The sequence below is a fragment of the Miniopterus schreibersii genome (genome assembly GCF_964146895.1).
Source record: "Miniopterus schreibersii genome assembly, chromosome: 4".
Taxonomy (NCBI): domain Eukaryota; kingdom Metazoa; phylum Chordata; class Mammalia; order Chiroptera; family Miniopteridae; genus Miniopterus; species Miniopterus schreibersii.
Window position 1 is genome coordinate 28,421,189 of NC_138105.1, and position 13,493 is coordinate 28,434,681.

General features: G+C 43.3%; 1 protein-coding gene across 6 annotated transcripts in view; it reads right to left on the minus strand.

The window, feature by feature from the left end:
* FAM193B (family with sequence similarity 193 member B) overlaps positions 1-13,493 on the minus strand; it is a gene marked incomplete at its 5' end in the record, with an annotated part of 32,297 nt that overhangs the window by 18,355 nt on the left and 449 nt on the right. The gene's annotated exons all lie outside the window — the stretch shown is intronic.

Here is a 13,493-nt window from a genome sequence, read left to right on the forward strand (position 1 = left end):
TAAATCTCAGTGAGGCTGTACTCCAAAGCTCATGCTCAAATGCCTTAATGTCTCGATGTCCCCAAATTTTGAAGGCTAAAGAGATGGCCCCTTCCTTCTCTGACATGTCCACGAGAGGTCACAATCCTTGTGCTGTCTGTGCAGTCTATGGACCAATCCCCATCTGGAAGGAAAGGATATTTCAGGTAATGCAGAATGTGGGAGGACATGTGAGTTTCCTGAAGAGCTACGTAATTTCATTAGGATCACAGTAGCATTTTGGAGGAAGAATTTGTATAGCTAGTCAAAAGGCATCAACTGAATTGAAAACAGTTGAAGGGAAGGGAAGGCAGACACTGGTGCTTCTGAGAGGCAAAGGTGTGGTGAAAAGAACCTGGGCTTTGAGGGCCAGACCGACTTGCACCCTAACACCTGCCTGACACATTATTAGCTGGATGACCTTGAGCAAGTTATTTAACCTCCCAAGCTCCGATTTCCTACCCACCTTGCAGAGTTGTGAGGCTTGGTACATACACAGGGAAAGCGCCTAGCCCTGCATATGCCCATAAGGTAGTCCCAGTACACAGTAATTCTTATCTTGACTTTTTTTTTTCCTTCTAGGAGAAACTTGATGTGTGTGTGTGTGTGTGTGTGTGTGTCTACAGGTTTTTTTTCACATTGAGAGGTACTGACTAGGAGGCTGACTGGATTTAATGACCCTAATTTATGGCATTCCTATAGCCTACAACTTTGTAGCCCCCTCTCACTCTGACCCTGGGCTTGGTCATGTCACTTTCTTTGGCCCACCAAATGTGCAGCCAGCATAAGCTTGAAAAGTAAATGCATTTCTACTGGCTTCCTTGCGTGGCTGGGCTTGCTCACTCTTGCACCTCTGCTATGTCATGAGCATGACCAGGCTAGCTGTTGGAGGGATGTGAGAGACATGTGAAGAAAACTGAGTCTTTCTAGCTGATTGGCCAGCAGATCAGATACATGAGTGAGCACAGCTGACATCATCCACGCCAGCCCCGATCTGCAGAAATACCCAGTCAACCCATACATTCGTGAGAAAAAATAGTGTTGTTTTAAGCCACTGTGTTTTGGGATGGTTTATTACATGCAATTGTTAACTGATATACCTTCCAGACTTACCCACCACTAGACAATAGGTGTCTGCAGAGGCCAAACAGAGGAATAATAAGGGTATCATCCTCATCCTACCAGTAAAATTAATAATTCATCTTTTTAGAATAAAATCACCTCCTTACAGTAAGTTGGAATCAGAATATCCTTAAATCTGTCACATTACAATTACACTGACCTTGGTCCCTGATTTCTAGGGGAAAAAAGAGACCAAACAGTAGTACCAGGAACATAAGGAAACATCTGGGGAAGTACAAGGACCTCAGAAAAGAGTACCAGAGACAGAGAAACCTTACATGTGAAACTCATATGAGATACTAAGAGTCTACAGGGTCTCTGCCAAGGGAATGTTTCAGTGAGCAAGGCAGCTGCTCAGTGGCAATTATAAAAGGGTACAGCCTCTTAGAACCCATTGGTGATAAGTATCTCATGGAAAGGGTGGAAGGTGGATAGAGAAGGATGATGGTAGAGAAATTAAGGCAAAGAAGGCCTTTTTGCAAAGTGTACCCAGGAAACTTTCCATAGCTGCAAGGTGCCATAGTAACTGCAGGGGGAGAGGTGAGGCCAACACCCATGCCTCTTTCCCTGTAATAACAGTGACCATAGTCTTAAGGCAAACATCTGGACATGTACTATTACTACAATAGAGTTTCATTTCATTTGGGTGTTAGGTTCTAAAGTTACTACATAAGATGAAAATCTTTTATGAGTAAAATTATTCTTTTTATACTTTATATAGCCTATGAAGTACAGCATATGTGTTTTGGGTATGACCAAGAGTTCAAATGTATAATATATAGTATATGGCAATATATGATTAAGTGGTTTTTTTTTTCTGTTTTCTTTTAAAAGCAAATACAGAATTCTTATAAGTTAAATGTGTTATCAATGGACTGCATTTAGTGCCAGAGTACATGTGGAAACTACTAGTAGTGGAAACAACACAGGCTTTGGCATTAATCCTGGGCCTCTATCACTTACCAGTTGTATGATGCTAGGCAAGTTATACTTACTCTCTGTCTCCTCATCTGTAAAATGGGATTAAGTCCCAAATTGTACGGTTGGCTGTGAGCATTAAATGTGACAAAGCACCTAGTCTGGTGCCAGGCCCATATGTTGCTCAACATATGGTACTAATTATGAACTGGGAGCAATAGAAAACAATATTTAAAATCAGGACTAGGGTGGAAAATATAGAAATACAGACCCTATATTTCTATATTTTGTAAGAATCCAAGAATTTCTGTATTTTATAAGAATGCAAGATTTTCTCATATGCCGTTACTCTGATTTGTTAGACATCTTAATCTCTGCCCTCAACGCCATGAAGTCATAGCTTAAGTTCCCTAAATACTCTCTGTACTCTCTTACCTCACGTCTTTGTAGAAAACTCCCTTCTTTCCCATGTTTACCAATAAGCAGCTTGGCAGGGCTTAAATGCCCAGCTTAATCCAACCTCATCCAAGCTTTCCTAGAGAGTCCCTCTTGAAATTCACCTTCCTTCCCTTATCCCACAGCACCTGTGCCTTCTACTTAATTTACCTACATCTTCTGTCCCTTCTACTAGGCTGTGTTCCTAGAAGGTCTGATTCTTGTCTGGCTCCCAATGCAACACAGTGCCTAGGCTCAGCTGGGCACACAGTGGTTAAATCAGATCTGTTAAGTGTTCCCATGGCAATACTACTGGCATGTAGCTTGGTGAGACACTGCTTGAAATTATTGCTTCCCACAGATAAAGGCCATCTCCCTATCCTGGACCTTCACCCAAATGGTTCCAATCTCGTGTGAAAGAATGGAAGACTCCATTCCTTGGAGAGTACAATGAGATGCCTCTGTTCATAAAAATAAAGTGACTTTCCCTAGAGCCAAACTGGTATATACAATAAATGAGATAAATGAGATTAGCCATCAATGGAAGTGAATTTATAGGACAGGCTGTCTTTCCAGTTAAAGGGAAAAACACAGGAAGCTAATTAACTCTAACTGAAGCAGGGATGATACCACCTACATTGCATAAGGTTGCCCAGAGGATTAAGTAATATTAGAGATGCAAAGCTTAGCTCAAGGGATCCACAGTAGATAGTCAATCTAGGCCCCTGGGCTGTTCTGTTCTTAATAAGTCTACAACAGGAACTAGCTTATCCGCTGACCTGAGTTTGGTATACTTGAGTCCTTCTTTCTAGGCAACCCCCAAAGCTGTCTTAACCCTCGGCCTTGGTGCCTGCACTTGGGTACAATGCCTGATAGGGCCTGGGGTCTTTTCTGACATTTTCATCTCTCTTGACAGAGGGTGGTGAGAACCCCAAGCCATGGAGATGTTATTATATTCAGTCGGTACTACCACTGTTCCTTCATTTTTGCTTTGGCAGAGAAAAGCTCTTGGTTCAGAATTCCCTTGGACTGCAATCGCCTGTCATTTTTCAAATTCCTGGAACTCGTGCCCCGTTATACCCTGAAGTCAACCCAGACTTTCAACAAGCTGTTCTCAAGACGTGTTTTTAGCATGTGGCACAGTATTCCCAAACAAAGAATATGATCAATAAATATTTATGAAATGAATGAAACATCCAATCATTCTTCTTCACCACAAAGGCTGACGGGCCTGGCTGGTGTGGCTAAGTGGTTGAGCATCAACCCAGGAACCAAGAGGTCCCCAGTTTGATTCCTGGTCAGGGCACATGCCCTGGTTGTAGGCTTGGTCCCCAGTAGGGGTTGTGCAGGAGGCAGCCAATCGATGATGTTTCTTTCTCATGGATGTTTCTCTCTCCATCCTTCTTCCCTTCCTCTCTCTAAAAATCAATACAAACATATTAAAAACAAACAAAAACACAAAGGCTGATGGAATTGATTCTTAAATGCAGCAGCCCTGTGCAACAACTAATTATTCCTTGTCACCTCAGTTTAAATTTCAGAGCCTCTCCAGACACAGGTCTAGACTTAGGCAAAAGATGGGGAAGAGGAAGGAAAAGGTTCTAGGGTTCTCTTGAGTTGGAATTAGTTCAAACAAACTCAAAGATAATTCTGCTTCACTCTCTGAGCAAAACCAAAATCTCTGGAGAGTGTGGGGTTACTCACGCGGGATCCATGTTATAGCTCGAACATCTCCAGAGCAGACAAGCAACCAGGTGAGCCCTAGACTCTGGCCACTCCCAGCCCAGGAAGCTGGCATGTGCAGCCATTAAAACCAGTATCTATCTCTGCTCCCTCACCTGGCCAGGCCCAAGACTTTTCATCTAAGAAGCATTATGCTAGACATTCTAGTTTTTTCTGAATAAAAAGAGATAAAAAAACAAAGAAAGGGGAAGGCACTTTTTTCATAGAACACCATTTTCACTTAAAAGAATGACTGACATACTGGTTATTTGAACTTGGATACTGGAAGACATTTTCTAAAAAAACACACACAACAAAACAAGTCGTGAGTCTGTCACTTCTAGGAAAACAATTTATTTTTGGCCAATGATAAAATTCAACCTTTCAAACAAAACTTCCACCACCATGAGTTTGACAACTTCCCATACTTAGACTTTTCTGATATAATTGGAATTGATATTAACAAATGTCATCTTTTTAAAATATATATATATATCTTTATTGATTTCATAGAGAGGAAAGGAGAGGGATAGAGAGATAGAAACATCAATGATGAGAGTCATTGATCAGCTGCCTCCTGCACGCCCCCGACTGGGGATCGAGCCAGCAACCTGGGCATGTGCTCTGACCAGGAATCGAACCCCAATCACCTGGATCCTGAGTCGACGCTCAACCGCTGAGCCACGCCCAGCTGGGCAACAAATGTTATCTTTTAATACTATAAAATGAAATGGGAAAACATCTGGAAAATCTGCATAGCTCAGTAAACCTATTTTCCGAAAGATCAAAGCAGATGTTAAAGAATCACACATTGCCCTGGCCAGTGCGGCTCGGTTAGAGCGTTGTCCTGTACACCAAAATGTTGCCGGTTCGATTCCTGGTCAGGGAATTGGTCTCCAGTGGGGCATGTATGGGAGGCAACCAATCTATGTTTCTCTTCCTCTCAAAAAAAAAAAGTCACACATTGGTTAAAAATCCAATAATTTTAATGTAAATGAATATTTTCACTTCATTGATATGGTCACAGATTCCATACTGCAAAGAGGAATATCAACAATCATCAGAAAAGTCTATTAAAATACCCCTCCCATTTCCAACTAGGTATCTATGTGAAACTGGATATTTTTATATACTCCATCAAAACAACATATTACAACAGTTTGAATACAGAAGCATATATAAGAATCCAGCTTTTTTCTATTAAGTCAGACATTTAAAATTTTGCAAAAATGATAACAAAACCATTCCTCTTTTTTGAAAATAGTTATTTTTCATTTAAAAATTATGTTAATGTGATAGGTTTAATACTGCTATTCTCAAATGAATTAGTAACTAAATATTTTTAAACCTTTTCAGCTTTAATACTTAATTTGGTAGATATCAATAGATATAACCAACAAAAGCTCTTTTGGGTTCTCGATAATTTTTAGGATTGTAAAAGGGCCCCAAGACCAAACAATTTGAGAACTGCTGATGTAAAGCATCTAATGGTGCCTGTTACCCACTGGATGCACAAAAAACAATAGCAATAAACAATGATATAGTTCACAGCATTACCTGGATAGCTCTTTGGGGGTATGAATAAATTTCCAACCCAGCCTTTCTGTCCACAATTTAGGGATTAATGGGGAATAGCTTGGGTCACCAGACCAGGCAGCTGTCAAGGACTGCTCTGAAGCTGGATCTAATTTCCAGCACTAAACCTGCTTTCATTCCTCTCACAAATTCCTTATACAGTACTTCCAAGAGTTCATGTATGTTTGTAGAGGGTTCCCCAAGACATGCTGTATGTAAACAGTGGCTCTGCAACAGCTTCCCAATTCTATTCTGAAATGGCCCATTAGAGCACTCTACTCTGAAGGCACCCACTCCCAAGAGCCTTCCTGTCACCAAGGCAGGCAGAGGACAACAGTAGCAGCTATAATTCCCTTCCAGAAGCAAAGAAAATAATTAATTCCCAGCCTGGAAAAACTCATCAGCTCAGTCATCACCATTTACTCTTCCGTTCACTCATTTATTTCCTCATTCAACAAACATTTTAAGTGCCCCTACCTGGTGCCAACCATTGTGCTAGGTGCCGGAAAACATAAAACTATATAAAATTCCTGCCTTAAGAACACATGCTTAAACCAGGCAGGCTCATGCACTGTGTTGTCAATGCTCCCAAACTACCAGGATGCCTCATATTTGTTCGAAGAAACAGGCAGGAACATAAATTAAAATAATACACAATTAAAATACACTATTTAAAAACAACCAACCAACCAACCAACCAACCAACAAGGACACTGGGCTTCTTTACTTAATGTAAGCTTATTATTTGCCTTCTTGAATACCTATCCAGTTTGATGACCTTCCTTTAGCCCCTCTTTCCTATCTTGGTCTCTTCTTTAATCTCCAGGCTCCTTTTTGGTTGAGCTTACTCCAGGGTGCTCTCTGGCACCTGGCATTCATGATGTGGCCCCAGCTAACCTCTCCATGCTCCATTTCTACCTGAGAACCTTAGGCTCTATTCATACTCAGAACCTCAGCACTACTCCTCAGCAAATTCCTACTCATTCCCTAAGATCCTGGTTAAAGGGCAATGAATATTTTTTGGGACCAGACTAAGCAGAGCTAATTCTATTAGTATGGTAGCTATTACTTTGTGCTATAGACATATTCTCTGTCTGTCCCCAAACCCCCACCTTCCCAGGAACCTAAGCTTGGCTTGGACCTGGCACACAAAAGGCCTTCACTGAATAAATGAACAGCTCTGGCGAGGTAGCTCAATTGGTTAGAGCATCATCCTAATGAGCAAAGGTTGTGGGTTTGATCATCGGTGAGGGCACATACAAGAATCAACCAATGAATGCATACATAAGTGGAATAACAAATTAATGTTTCTCTTTCTCTTTCCCTTTCCCTCTCTCCCTTTCTTTCTAAAATTAATTTTTAAAAAAAAGGTGAAATAAATGAACAAATGCTTAAAACCCATCTGGCTCATGTCTCAGCTGTCTACACAAATAGAATCTAAAACATAGCTGAACCAGACATGCTATGTTAAAGGAATGGCTGTGTCACTCCAGGCCACTGATGAGAGGGCTTCAGTGCTAAGAACCTCAGACCATTCTAATGCTGGCAATCAGAGCTGCAGTTAATTCTTAGGGAGCTGATATAACTGTACCTCAGTGCCCTGGATGTTTCACCCAAACTCCCACCCAGGCTGTTGGCTCAGGTTCTCCCAGGAGGCAGAACAGTTATTTCATATCATAAAGCCAGTCTGTGGAGAATCTGCTTGTTATACAAGCTGAGTCAAGGAAAGGGCAATGAGTCTCTCTGACCTCAGCGGCCTTCCACCCTCCTAAACCTAACTCATCTGTTGAACCTGCTTTCTGGGTGCAATCAGCCACAGAAAGGCTGCCGTTTACTGACCTGGAACCGTATTACCTACTACTCTATAACCCCAGCACAGATATCTCATAGGTGGAAGAGTATGAATTTTGGAGACAGACTGTTGTAAGTTCAAATCCCAGTTCTGCCATTTTCAGTATGATCTTGGATTATTACTCAATTTCTTTGAGTATCAATTTCCTTATTTATGAAATTAGAATAAAACCATACTTCACAGAGTTGTGAGGACAGAAGGAAATAAATTATGTAAAGTACCTGGCCTGGGCCTGGCACATAGTAGGTGCTCAATACCCGTTAGTTTCTTTCCTCTTCTGTCCTAGAAGAAATGACAGGGAAACTTACTAAGTGAGACTTGCCCAATCCAAAGTTATTACTTGAAGCACAGGACAGAGGACCAGACAGGTGACCTTAAACGCCTCTTTGAACCCCTCAGAATATGTTCTTTAGCTATAATTTCCTAATAAGAACCTTCAATGTATCAGAACCCTTCTTTCTGCCTTAATTTCCCTATATATATTCATTTCAGAATGGAGAACCAGAAGGAGAGCTGGAGACCTAAGATTAGGGAAGAAAAAGGAGATGGCCTATAGGACAGCAGCATGAGCAAAGAACTGAAGGGTGCAAACACGGGGCCTTTCCCAGAAAACAAGTAGTCCTTTTCTGCTCTGCACATCTTGCCACAAAGAACCATTATTCACTTCTTTTCGCAAATACATATAGCATTCACTCACACTTCCCTCTGCCTCTTCCTTTTTAGGATCAGTTTGCATGTTACATCCTCCTAAGTCCACAGGCAGAATGAACTGTGCTTTGCTCTGGAATGTCCTAACACTTACACATATCCTGAATAGAGCTTATCACAGGTATCCCAGTTGTTGAAATCTACCTTCTCCACAACACTGTGAGCTTTCCAAGGGCAGGGCCTGGGTCCCACAGTTCAATGCATCCCAATCATTCAGCAGAAGTGGCAGTATGAAGTAGGCATAGGTAAGTGCTCTGATACATAAAGGAAGATTAGCAGTTGCAGAATATTATTAATAAGGCAACAACTGAAGAACCAGGGAAAGTCTGTTTTCTGTTTCTTTAAAACTAAGGCTGTTTCTATTCCTGCTCATGGAAAAACTCCCCTCTGGGATGCCCCATTCTTTGAAGATATCCTAGGCCTCCACAAAGATCCCTTTGGTACCCTTAATTCAGCAGTTTCTAGACCCAGAAGAATCACCTGGGGCAATTTAACAACAATAGGCTCCAATTCTGTGGGTCTGGGACAGGGTCCAGCAAAGCGCAGGGGATGTGATGATTAGACAGGCTGGGCTGAGCTAGAGGTGGAAGCAAGCAATCACAGCTGCCTTTCCCACTGAGAATTACTTGCTCCTATGGTATCAGGGAATTTACTGAAGCACCTCACATTCGCTTTCCTACTTAAAGCCTTTCACTGATTCATCATTGCCTACTGGATAAAGCCTAAACTTCTTGGTGTGGTTTTCAAGAACCCTGCTAACCTCTCCAGCCTGACCTCTTGTCACCCTCCCATGGGTTGGGTGCTTCTTGCCTCTGGGTCTCTATGCTGCTTTTTTTGTTTAGACACTTTCTCCCACCCTGTCGTCTGGAGAAACTTCTACTCAACCTTGAAGCCGCTCTGAAAAACCTATCATGTCTGTGCATTCTCAGGACGCAGCAGCACCTATAATAATCACAGCTACCACTTGTGCTCAGTACTTGACATGCAATACTGGCTGAACCCTAATGTGAGCCTGTAATCACTGCTATTTTACACATGAGGAAAAAACCCAAGAGGCTAAAATACTTCCACAGACTGGTACTAGGTTCCAGGATTTGAACCTTAACACAGAGGAAGTGATGCTCTTCTAGCCTTACTGCAATTACTACAAACGTGTTCTCTAGACCATGAGCCCCTGTGGGAAGGGACCATGTCTGACTCACTTCTGCACCCCCCAGCTTGCCCAGTGTTTGGCACAGATCAGGTGTCCATTTGTGTTTGCAGAATAAATGAGCACCCAGGTCAGGGAAGAGGAAGACTGGGCTCAATGATGTACGCAATAGGCCTAAATGAAGGACTGCCAGCAGTGGGGGCAGGTAAGAACAAAGTGGTAAAAACGTAACTTACTTATTATAATTTAGTTTAACAGACATTTTTTGAGCAAATTTAAGGACCATGGACAATAAATACCCCAGAAATGAATTAAAATATTACCCCATCCTCACAAATTCTAGGTTTAGTAAGTAAAGGTTAGGATCTTAATAGTCCATCTATATCAGATATTGAGCTTATAGCTCTGGGAATGTTTTAAAGAAATTAAAATTTTAAAAATCTTGGCAGGTAAGCTTTTATCTTCAGAAGCCTTTTGGCATTTCTACACAGTGAATCTCTATGGGCTTACAAAGAAGAACCAGAGGCAGCAGGAATCCACCCTCAGTATCATTTCCCCCCTATTTGCAATGAAAGTGCCCAAGCTGGGTGGCCATGATTTTAAGGGCAGGTCCCTGGGTATCTGTGTGTCCCGAATGAAGACCCTGGCACAGAGGTCACAATGCTGAGTGTATTAAACATAATGAGATGGTTTTAATAAAGACACTGACTGATCATCTGCTCCAGTCCCTTGAGAGAGCAGGTTTAACTCTGAGCAGTGGGGGAACCATGCCTCTAGAGTCCCTTTAAACTAGCCTGGGGACAGTCCCAGGGGATGCTATAGGGAGATCATAGATGGGAAGGGCAGCATGAGTTTAACCCCCACCAACTGCTGATTTACAGTTTAGCAAGTCTCCTAAGGGTTTACTGAGAATGCACACCTGGATTACAAAGAGAAACCTAAAGACAGCTAGCAGAGCTGGCAGGTGAGAACACTGACTTTGGTCATGTGGCACAGCTTCTGTTGCACACCACCACTGACTCAATGTACTAGGTGCTATGTGGGTTGCTTCACATTTTCTTTCAAAGTTGCTGATGAAGCTTAGAGAGGGAAGGAACATGCCCAGAGTCACAAAGCCAGAAGTCTGAGCTTGGAGTTCACCTCAAGTCCCTAACATTGAACATTATTTCTTATGCCTACTTCAACTGCATTTGTAAGTTTTTTTTTCTTTGCTAATAAGGCTTTGTCTTCTTGTGAAGTAAAGGAGGATTTGGGTTCTTAGTGAACAAATCAATGTCGTTTAGTGGCCTGAAACAACTGGAAGTAGACTTCTGGGATACCAATTAAGCTCAAGATACTGCATTTAAATGTGTACAGGTTATGCAAATGAGTAAAGGGGATTTGATGAAACCAAAGTGAGTGGCCTATGACCTTAACTCAGAGGAAAGGAAACTCTTCTAGCCTTACTGCAATTACTATACATGTGTTCTCTATACCCTGAGCCCCTTGTGGGCAGGCACCATGTCTGATTTAATTCTGCATCCCCAGATAGCCCAGGGCTGGGCACAAATTAGGTGTCCTTTACACGCTAAAGGGGGCAGACACCACTCAGAGACTGCAGATAACTGCCTCGTGGAAAAGTGGGTCCAGCAAGCTGCAGCGGCAGACTTTTAGAGTTTTTAGAGATGGCACAAATCTATTTTTGGTTCAAATCAAAACAAAACCAGAAACAAAACAATGTGTGACTTGGGACATTAGAACCTGTCTGTGGACTGGAAATGGCCTGATTTGCCATCTTGGGCTTCAGCTCAGCACAGAATACTGAATTTCACTTTACTTACCCACTTTGTGTACATAAACAGGGTTATAAGTGGCAATGGGAGCCAGAGATCCTTGCCTGTGGGCAGAGTAATGACTGACCCTTTCAGCAGGTGCTTTTCACTAGGACACAAAAACCTGCTTCTGGTATCCAGAACCCCCCTCCCAAGGAAAAAAGTGGGCACAATCAGAAGAGAGTTTGTCAGTCTGTTTTACCTCTTTGTGGCTACAGTAAAAAAAAAAAAAAAAGCTGTGTTAAATCCCCCACAGGACACAAGAGTGTCCTTTGGGCGGGGTGCAGAGACCTATAGTGGGAGTTATTTGGGCAAATGTTTAGTTGTTCTGAGTTTCTGTTTCTTCATCTGAAAAATGGGGTAATAGTATTTATATCCTTCAGTTCACTCATTAACATTTGTTAAACACCAAGCATGAAGTATAATGGTGATTGACAGAATTCCTGCACACTCAGAGTTTATGTAGCAAAAGCACACCAATAATTACAACAATAGTTAACTCATCACATTTGTGCTAAATGCTGAGGAGAATACAGGGGTGGTGGGAAGATTAGAAGTAAGGTATGTAAAGTGCCTGGCATGAATAAATGAATGAAATGGAAGGTCAAGCAGTGGAGTAGGTTAAGAATATGTTAGAAATGTACCATGTTAATGAAGGTTATAACTCTTAGGAAAGATTCATCCTAAATAAAAACTAAATGATTAAGCCACCACCAAACTTTCTGGCCATGAATACTTTAAACTGGCTAAGTGGCAGGGGACCCTAAAGTATTATATGGTTTGAATGAGGAGAGAAGACAACAGCTCCCTGGCTCTCCCTTCCCCCACTCTCCCCTTTTGGATAACAGTACTCCCAGAAGGGACCAGAGAAAGGAAAGAAAAAGCTAGAAGGGGAAGCAGATTCAGCGTCAGAAGTCAGACCAGGTGAGGATGGGGTCCAACCTGAGCAGTCGCATCCCTTGGAACCAGTCTCAGCCCAGGGTAGGGGATGAGGGTGAAGGTGGGACTTCTGACACTCAATAAGTATAATATTTTCATTAATTAAAAATCTTATTGTGATCTGAGACACAAAGGAGACTAGCATCAAAACTGGGTTACAATAAGCACAGGTTCTCAACAGATTTGTTCTCTCTCTCATTCACCTAGTTCTACTTCATATCAGCAAGGCCCTGGGCTAGGAGCAGAGGACCAGGTAGATGACATAGACTGTGCCCCTGTGGAGTTCACAGTCCAGTGTGGGAAGAGACACATCAACAGAATGTTTCATCACAGAATGGGGAGTGATACCACAGGAGAGCACAGGGGGCTGTGGGCACAGAAGGGGCACCTCACACAACTGGGGAGGTGAAGGAAGGCTTTCTGGGAATGGTACCCCAAATGGCATCCCCACTCACATGCACAATTCCAGAGATTCTACTAGAAGGCTGTCAAGAGCCATGCCTTCTGGTTGCACCAGCCTCCCAGAGTCCCCTGCTGCCCGATGCAGTGTCTGCAGAGCCAAACGCATCTTCCGCCACGCCTCAGCCTCATCCGGCGCCGCATCGGACCCTCCAAGACTCCTGCAGGAGCCTGCCTTCCCTGGCAAGCTCAGCCAAAAGACCAACTCAAAACTCTTTTGTCAAAGCAAGCTTAGGGCAAGCCACCCAGCCCCAGGTGCCACAACCCTCCCAGAGCAACTGTGGCTCATGCCACCCGGGCCTCTTGGAGAACACTGGCAAGGTACCTCCCACCTTCTTCCAGGTGGTAAGCTGGAAGCTTTGGCGAGTCCTCCTACTGCTCACTCTCAGCAGAATTCGCCAAACCCAGGGATCTGAGGGTCAGGGCAGGCGTCTTGTGGTTCAGGGGTATAGAGGAGAGAAAAGGTAGGCTCTGCTGGGTTCCCACCCCAGTGAGGAGCATCACCAGATAGTCTTCTGGACAGCCTGGCTGTCTGCTCCAACTGCTCCGCTGGGCAGGGAGAGGAGGGAGGCCCCAGGAGACATATGCTGGGGGCACAGCTGCTGAGGGGACAGCGGCTGCAGGCAGAGAGGGGAAGGGGTGGAGCCGCTCTCAGGGGGGGAAAGGAAAGAGCCTGCAGCCTTCCAGGCCTCAGCGCCCTGAGATTGCCCGTGGGTGGGTGGGGAATCAGGTGGGCCTGGGGAAAGTGAAGGGCAGGGGGCTGTGCTGTGGCCTTAGGATCAGA